Source organism: Poecilia formosa, unplaced genomic scaffold, assembly GCF_000485575.1.
Source record: "Poecilia formosa unplaced genomic scaffold, Poecilia_formosa-5.1.2 Scaffold147, whole genome shotgun sequence".
NCBI classification, from domain to species: Eukaryota; Metazoa; Chordata; class Actinopteri; order Cyprinodontiformes; family Poeciliidae; genus Poecilia; species Poecilia formosa.
The window spans coordinates 1,257,752-1,266,406 of NW_006800086.1; the positions used below are offsets into that span (position 1 = coordinate 1,257,752).

At 38.2% G+C, this 8,655-nt stretch overlaps 1 long non-coding RNA gene across 2 annotated transcripts in view; it reads right to left on the reverse strand.

Annotated features, from left to right (window-relative positions):
• The window catches only part of LOC103145807 (uncharacterized), a 10,424-nt gene extending 4,720 nt beyond the window's left edge, over window positions 1-5,704 (reverse strand). The window contains exons 1-3 of one of the 2 annotated variants that reach the window (XR_001663520.1): window positions 5,690-5,704; window positions 4,364-4,474; window positions 688-1,111 (exon numbers count right to left, since the gene is read on the reverse strand). This is a non-coding gene — a long non-coding RNA (uncharacterized LOC103145807). Of the gene's footprint in view, window positions 1-687; window positions 1,112-4,363; window positions 4,475-5,689 lie in introns of those variants that run through there. The other variant, XR_477064.1, reaches the window with a different exon arrangement.
• Between the last annotated feature and the right edge of the window lie 2,951 nt (window positions 5,705-8,655).

Sequence of the window (8,655 nt, forward strand, 5' to 3'; positions counted from 1 at the left end):
TCTAAATTTAATGTCTTGAAATTGGGCATCTGTCTCATTAAGAAGCTCTTGCTGTCATCGCCGCATTCCTCTATTAAGTGTTTAACATCTTTACCACTTTTCACTAGTTGCCTTTCCATTGACCCCATAACAGTTTTTGCGTTTGGATGAGATGGTTTTTCAGCTGCATCAAAATGAGTGCATTTCTCAAAATAGAAATGGAAGCACGTTTCTGTGCATAACAAAAGTCATGTGACCAACAACCTGCTGTTAATACTGACAAAAAAGATGACAGCGCAGCTTGTAGTTTTAATAACTAATTTAATACCAAATTTATTTCCGTGTGAATTTAATTCAGTTTCTTATTTAACAAGAACACCTTGAATCGGCAAATTGTTTTTTTTTTTTTTACATTAGCGGAACACTGACAAAGTTTTGCGCATATTTGCAATTTAAATGCAGCTACTAAGAAGATGCACAGTTCCACTAGGTGTTTGCTAATTGCTGCTGGCTAGTCTGAAGGAGCTGATTGGGGCCCCCGAAGAGGAGGGCTGCCATGTTATGCAGAAGCTCAGAAGCTTGGAAACTGCAGCTCTGGAGGCGGAGTTTTGTCAAAATGGCCGTTTCTGCACCCAGAATGGTTGCCACAGGACATGAAAGGATTTCTCAAACATACATGAAAGAATCAAAGCAACACCCCAGGTAAGGTTTTGATGTGGGAATAATATAATAACAAGATGTAAAGCTTTAAAAAAAAGTCGATTTTACATAACACCGCCCCTTTTAACTTCACAATCCTAGACAGTTGTTAAGGTCCCAAAAAAAAGAAATAAGAAGCTGAAAATATGTAGAAACATGCCCTAAAGCATTGCTGGTTGTCTGCACTGCGTCTCAATTACTCAGTGCGCTGGCTCCGGAGGGCTCAGGACGGAGCGGGGATTGCTGTGCAGGAAGCATTTGATAGCAGTGTTGTTCAGCACATCTTTTCATTAGGCTCCTTTTAATGATTGTGCCATAAATGACTCGACAGGAGCAACGTCTTTGCCGTCCACGCCTCACACCGTGTGTAGACCGAAGACGTTCTGCGTCAGCTCACAGGTAATCAGAAACTCGTGGATAGATCACAAACTGCCTGTAAAAAAAATGCTTTTTTATTTAAATGCTACATACGCTCTAGATATACTTTCATTTTTTATTTTTTATTTTTACAAATAGACATAACAACCCTAAATAAAACTCATCCGATTTTCCTTAGAAGTCACTGCTCAGTTTAATTCAATTCGATGCAGTAAGACTTCATTATTCCCAAAGGGAAATCAGACGTCGTAGGAGCTTTTATTATCTATCCTGAGTTCACACGAACGACCTAATTACTAAATAAAGTCCATCTGTGTGTAATTTAATCACAGTATAAATACAGCTGATCTGTGAAGGCTCAAGAGAATAGTGGTCTGAGATTTATGGCTGAAAAAAAACAACAAAAAAACAGAATAACAAAAAGAAAAAAAGATACCGAGGGATAAATGGAGAGCAGAAATGGTAAATGCAGCCAGTGTCACACTGGAGCAGCTGCAGAGACCCTCAGCTCAGGTGAGAAAATCTGTTGGTAGGATGACTACACATTAAATGTGCGCTCCAAAAATCTGGTCTTTAAAAAAAAAAAGTTGCAAGAAGCAGAAAACTATCTTTAAAGGAACTTTAAAGTTTGCCTGAAGCCTGTAGGGGGACAAAGCAGATGTGTGGAGAAGTGATGCTCTGCTTCAAATCGGAACTTTATGCGTTTTCTGTAAACAACACTGCAAATCTCTGTGAGCACAACATCCCCGCTTTGAAACATGGCGACAGGGAAGACGGACAGAGCCAAGCGAGGGCGAAGCTGGAAGTAAATCTGATAGAGGCTGAGAAAGAGGGTAAGGCGGAGGGGGGTTCATCCTCCAGCAGGACAGCAACCAACACACACTGCCAGAGACACAATCCAGTGGTTTAGATCACAGTATATTTGTGTTTCAGAATGGCTTAGTCAAACTCCAAACCAACTGAGAATATGAGGCAAGACTAGAGGCACGGTGACGCTCTCAGACAAGGTTTAAATATGTTTAAGACAAACGGGCCAATATTTCTGCCTCCAGATGAGCAAGGAGCCCCAAAACAAATGCAAGTTTAATTGCTTCTAAAATGATTTAATTTTTTCACTTCGTTGCATTGGTCCGTCACATAAGACCATATCTAAAACCATTTTAGATTTTGGTTGCAACATCACACAACTGGAAAAGTTCAAGAAGTGCTTGAACTTTTGCAAGGAAGTGTTTCCACCTGTCCATTGTTAATCTTTCGAGGGTTGCAGGAATCAAGAAATCAGTGCGTACAGGCAGGGTGCTCCGTTGGCAGCTCACCAGTCCATCACAGGTCAGCACAGAATCTTAAGACGGACAGCCCCAACACATACAGCTAAGGATATTATTAGCAGTTAGCACAACATACATGTCTACGGTCTGTGAAAACAAGCCGGAGTACCTGGAGAAAACCCACGCCTGCACAGAAAAAACATGCAAACTCTACTTTTAACTAAAAAAAAAACAAAAAAAACCACAAACTTCTTGCTGCAAAGCAACCATGCTCATAACTATGCCACCATGGAGCTGCTGTACAAACATATAAATCAAATGTATCCTTTTTTTCCAGCATTGTGCGCTGTGAAATCCCAGAACACCAGCAGCCTTGTGTTTGCGGCAGTTCAGCGCAGTCTACGCACACAGGATTACACGGCTCCTGCGCCCCAAAGCTCATTTATATCTTTTCAGTATCATTTGCTAATTTGCACAAGTATAATACCGTTGAACCGAGTTATTTCTCCTCGCACTCATCTAAAAATATGCACACTCTCGAGGAATCAGGTGTTGCACGGTCCCTTCGGAGGAATTCTGAGCCAACCCCGGTAGCTTGCCAGCGGCCATATCCTTATTACAGTTATCATTGTCTGTACCATTTTTCACAACATCAGGTCCTCGTGAGTAAAAGGCTACTCATAAAGCAACTAGAAGTGAATGTATTTTTGAAGATTTTCCAGAATATTAAGGTGTAAAATTCCAACTGCTGAAGGGGTACACCAATCCCAAATAAAAACAAAACTTAAATTGAAGCAGCACTGAACAGGTGGGCTGCAGGCTGAAAGTGTTTGTGAGAGTATCTACACTGCAGTGGGAGTTGGGGTGACCTCCGTGACCTGCCAGCAAGAAGCAAAAGTGTAGCAGGCCAGTAATGTGGGAAAAACACACGGAGCCACAATCGATCCTCAAGTAGTCACGAGCATTTTGAATTAATTACTGAATTCAACGAGCGGCGAGATTTCACAAATGCTTTTTTTTAACAAGCAGAACTTTTCTTGTGACTTTGAGGTGCTGCTTGCTCTTAGATCACGTATGAATGCTGACGGCTGTCCAACCACCTGTCCAGGGTCAGAAAAAAAAGAGCACCTGCTTCAAGGAAGGACAGCAGTTCGGCCAACTGAGATGAGTCAAGAATATTTTCTAGGGTTACAAAGAAAAACGCTGTATTGTCATCCTGTACCCATACTATTAACGTGGGATTTCATTACAGAGAAAGTGCCTGTTTAACCAACTTTGATATTCTTTAAAGAAAGGTTTTTCTGAATAAAATTAATGTAAAAGTATTCAGATTTAATATACCACAAGATTATTAGTTTATTTCTGTTTTCCTGACTGAGAGATCCAAACGGTTTTTGGCATAACCTCACAGTGACACATGGAGAGGGTCAAAGATCTGGTGAGGGAAAGACTTTAAGTACTAATAAACAACTTCATTTGCAAAATGTTTCAACTTGTAGTTTTCCTCAAGGTCATTCAGGTTTTTTCTTTTTTTTTTTTTTTAACTAAAGAAGTGTGACTTTGCTGAACATTAGAGACTGAAGGTTTAATATCACTGCTGTCTACTACAGGCATACTGTCTTCATCTAATCACTACTTTACAAAAAAAATAAACTTTATTAAAAAAAAGTCAAACTATCCCTTTAAAGGCTTTACACAGTTTTCACTCAACTTGTTTGTAATGTAATTGTATATAAAATTTACACGTATTAGAACTCATTTAGTGGTTACACAACACTTTGCAAGGTTATGTCCAAGCAAAGATGTCATCAATAAAAGCCTAACTATTTGTTTAAAGCAAGCTTTGGAAGGTAGCACTGCTTGTAACTTCTCCTACTGATTCACCAAATGATTGAGACAAAAAAAAAAAAGGCTCACTCCTAAGTGCAAAAGACAAGATGAAAAAAAAAAAAAAAAAAAAAAAAAAAAAAAAAAAACACCCAGGATTTTCTTGTAAAACTGCAAACTCATGCTATTTCAGGTGTCGTTTGTCCACATACTTGTTAGCAAGAGAAGCATTTAGAGAATCTCCGCATGTGGCAAAGCCATCTAGAGCCGGTGAGCGATGGTGAGTCCAGAGTCCATCTTTAATTCAGATGACTCATGCTTCTCTGGTGAAGAGGGGCACAGAAAGAGACATCATGTACAAGATTGATGATGAAGAGGGAGGTGCGCACAGCCAGAGTAAGACAGCTGAGGCGTCCAATAAAACAGCAGGAGACTTGAAGTTCATATGTCATGCCATATCTATCGATTAGGCTGAGCGATTCTCTGCTTTTATTCATAAATCACTGCAGGAGTTGTCCTTTCTCTTGTTTTTGCTGAGCAGACCTGTAGCTGACGAAAATGAAGGTGAGATGAATATTTTAGGATTGTTTGTGGGAAGAACATTACATGACATTCCTGAAAGCAAGAATGAACTTTGGGCTCTGGTTAGCTCACCCTGGTGCATCGTAGCACAGACCTGGAGAAGACAAAAAAAATTACAGCTCAACAGGCCCTAAGTGAATTCTAACTTCACAGCTGACCTAATGTAAATGTATTTGGATTGTGGGAGGAAGAAAAGTCGCATATGAACAGGAAGACAATACAAACGTAGTTCAGAAAAGCATACAGACCAACAAAAAGTCCATCAAAAACGTTTACTTGTGCACTTTTAAACCGTGTTTAAAGCAGAAAAGTAATTTTATGACATACTTCTTTGACACAAGAAGAGCCTTTGGAGCCCTGCCTTATTTAAAGCACAAATGCACTTTGATTTACGGATGGGTATGTGTCTGGAGCTGTGTACTGCAACTGTCTTTTGTTGAGAAAAAAAACAAACAGATTATTTACTTGACAAAAAAAAGACCTGTCTGATGGGAATTTGTCAAATGAGTGTGTTTTGTTCTCACAAGATGTGAAGTTGAATGCATCACTTTCTTGCTAGACAGACAGCAAACAGTTAATGGTTTTAATAACTTTGCATTATTCCATAGAAATCTTGTAAAATTGAAATAAACAGATAAAATACTTTAGTGTATTGTCTTACAAGTGTGCTCTTAATGCTGTGTGTAGAATAGCATAAGCATTCACAAAAACCGCACAGTTGTACTGCACGTGTGAACGTTAGCATAATGTTATCCGCTAATGCTAACCAACATGTAAACCTACTATGAAAAGCTACTATCTTTGTCTGGCAGCTTGCTAATGCTGATTTTACATCCAATACAATAGCATGTATAAGTCCGTGTAAACCATCCCTACTTGCAAAACAATGTTTTATGAGGCACATTACAACCAGACTCATACTTAAATCAAGAAATAAACATGATGTTGGAACTTACAGACTGACGTGAACCGTCAGTCTGGGTCTGTAACACTGTCATGTCCTCTGTCCGTGTCCATGACAGAGGACACGGAAACGGTCCTCTGTCATGTCCACTGTGCTGGAACTTTCTATTGTCATAGACACCACCAGGGGGTGCTAAACATCCCAAATCAGAAACCTACATTTAAAGCATTATAGTTCGTACCAACACACTGTGTGGCCCTCTAGTGGCTACACAGAAAATAACAGAATGAGAATGACCCAGAAGGTCTCTATACTAATAAAAAGGAACAAAAAAAATACAAAACTGATACAGAAAACAGTAGAACACCTGCTCAAGAACCCCAGGAGAGTTTAGCCCAGAGGCTTCCTGTGATCAAGATAACATGTAGGAGTATTACAGCAGCAGTCATTTTAAAATGGCATGAATATTTATATACAGAGATTTGACATGAAGTGATGAAGAGAACTGTAATCCTGTAGTCGAGATTTGCTCATAACCTCAGGAAAATGACCCGCCTCCCCCGGCGACCAACGCATGCTGATGGACCAGGCCAGCTCAGGTTGGTACGCTGTGAGTCACTTGCCGTAATTTTGGGAGATGAGGTGACCGTTTTGTAGGTGTTGAGTCATAAAATCCATTTTCTGTGGCGGCTTTATGTTTTGTCTGACTTCATTATGATTTTAATCGATCGCTGACAGTCACTGACATGTGCTTCGGTAAACAACCTGCAAATCTAATAAGAAGGGACTGAGGATGATTATTATCCTAAGCAGTTTATTAGTTTAATAATAAAAAAGGGACTAAATAAAGCAGCTGTAAACAATCTACAGCAAGGCATGGAAGGATGAAGTGACCTGGAGCTGCTCGACCTCGAGCTTCGTCTCATAACGAGACGGAAGTTTGTCTTTTCTGTTACCACTTATTTGTACTTTTATATTTTAGAAATAAAATACCTTTTTCAGACTTTCTCTGGTGCTCTCTTGTCCTTGACCACTTAGTTCATCATCGCATAAACAAACAGAAGATTCACAGAAGGGGAAATGACAAAAGAAATAAATGGTCTTCTTTAAAAAGCACAAGAAATCTGATTGAACAAACTGAAAAAAAAACAGTGAAGGAGAAGTAACAGTGAAAATGTTATTATTCAGTTCCAGATAAATGTAGCTAACACTGGGATTCCCTTTACTTATCAGGCAGGCTCCATATGCTTCCCGGAGGAATGAAGGAAATATACGGAGTCGACAATAGTCAAGGGTGTAAGCTAATGATACGCTACATTCAACAGCTTCCCTGTGTAGATGTAAAGACTTAAACACGCCTCACAGCATGAGCATGTCACATCGTTAATCTGGTAAACTGTTTTAACTATCATGCAAGAACCAGATGATCTCTTCCACTACACCAAAAACTTCAAGGTTTGGCTTTGTCCATTTAATATTTACCAAAAGTTTTTCCTTAAATACATTATTCCAATATGAACGACCCAGAAATGCCTTTGGAGTTGTACAATTGTTCAATCTAACTTAAGGTATTTTGAGGCTTTCTAATACATTTTCTGCATTTTTCCACTGAAGTCACTACAACAGAATGTTAGGGCCATTGTTGCAGCTTTCTAGTTTCCAAAAAACAATATTTCAACAAAGGCCGTGGGTGTTAACAGGTGGTTTTTGATTTGAACGCACTTCCGCCTTAATTTGTTTGAAAAAATATATTCTTTATTTCTTGTAAAAAAAAAAAAACATTAGCGACAAAATAATTACAAAAAATGTCCTACAACTTAGCAAAAAACGAAAGTAAACTTAATGTGACGTTTCAAGTACAAAAAAGTGAAAAGTGTAAAGTCCAAAGTGGTCAAAAAATCATTTACAAAAAACCTCCCGTCCACACACCAAACATTTGCCAAACAATGCCTCCACCAAGCACCCGGTGTGTTCAAATTAATGGGAGGGTCTAACCAATTACCAATATAATCTAATCAATTCAAATATACAAATTAACTACAGATTTTGGATCTAAACTAACTTAAATAAATTATAACTTCCCAAAATAGAAAACTAAATTAGTAGAAATTACAATTTGCAAACTTTACATAAATGGCCACAACATACTAGATAAAGTCATGAATAAAGTCACACGAGAATAAAGTTGCAATATTATGTATTTCATTTTTCTATGACTTTATTCTCATTATTATTATTATTATTATTATTATTATTATTATTATTATTATTATTATTATTTTCTTAGCATGACCAAAATGCTGGAAAAATAATCACTAAAAAAAAGCAACATTACTGAAACAAGATGTCGTCTTCTACCTTGAGTCAGAAACTCCCAGCAATTTGTTTACAAGATCAAACACCAGTTGTCACCTTTATCTAAACAAAGTGGAAGCAAAGCTTCTCCTCTACTGGTCTGGACTCCTGCTGTTTTATGGCTTTTCACAGATCAGTGTGAAAACTGGAACTTCTCCTGATTGTTTCCCACACAGATAAAGGGCAGTTCAAAAGACCTTAGCAAACAATCTGCTGCAACTACAGGTAACATAAAGGTCAATAGGGCAGAATAAGTTATTAATCTGAAAACTATAATTAGGCTATTTAAATCAAGACATGTTAAGTTTTAAAACTAGCATATTTTAAATTTATTTTCTTAACAAAACCTAGATGAATAATAAGTTGGATCTCATTCATAAAAGCTTAATTTATGGGTGTGAATATTATGAGAACGAGTGGTACCAGAAGGTCCAACCACAATAACTTGTTGGACCTATATCCTGAAGCAAGTTTATTGAAACATGCCCATAACTTTACATCCCTTTTATTCTTTTCTCCACACAAACATCATCATAATTAGATCCTGCAGGACTGCGTCTGACATTTTGAAATATATGGGAAGCATTTCTGGGGAGTAATTATATACAGCTTGTCCTATGTGAGGAAATCTGTCGGGAATAAACACCCTGCGACTCATATTCT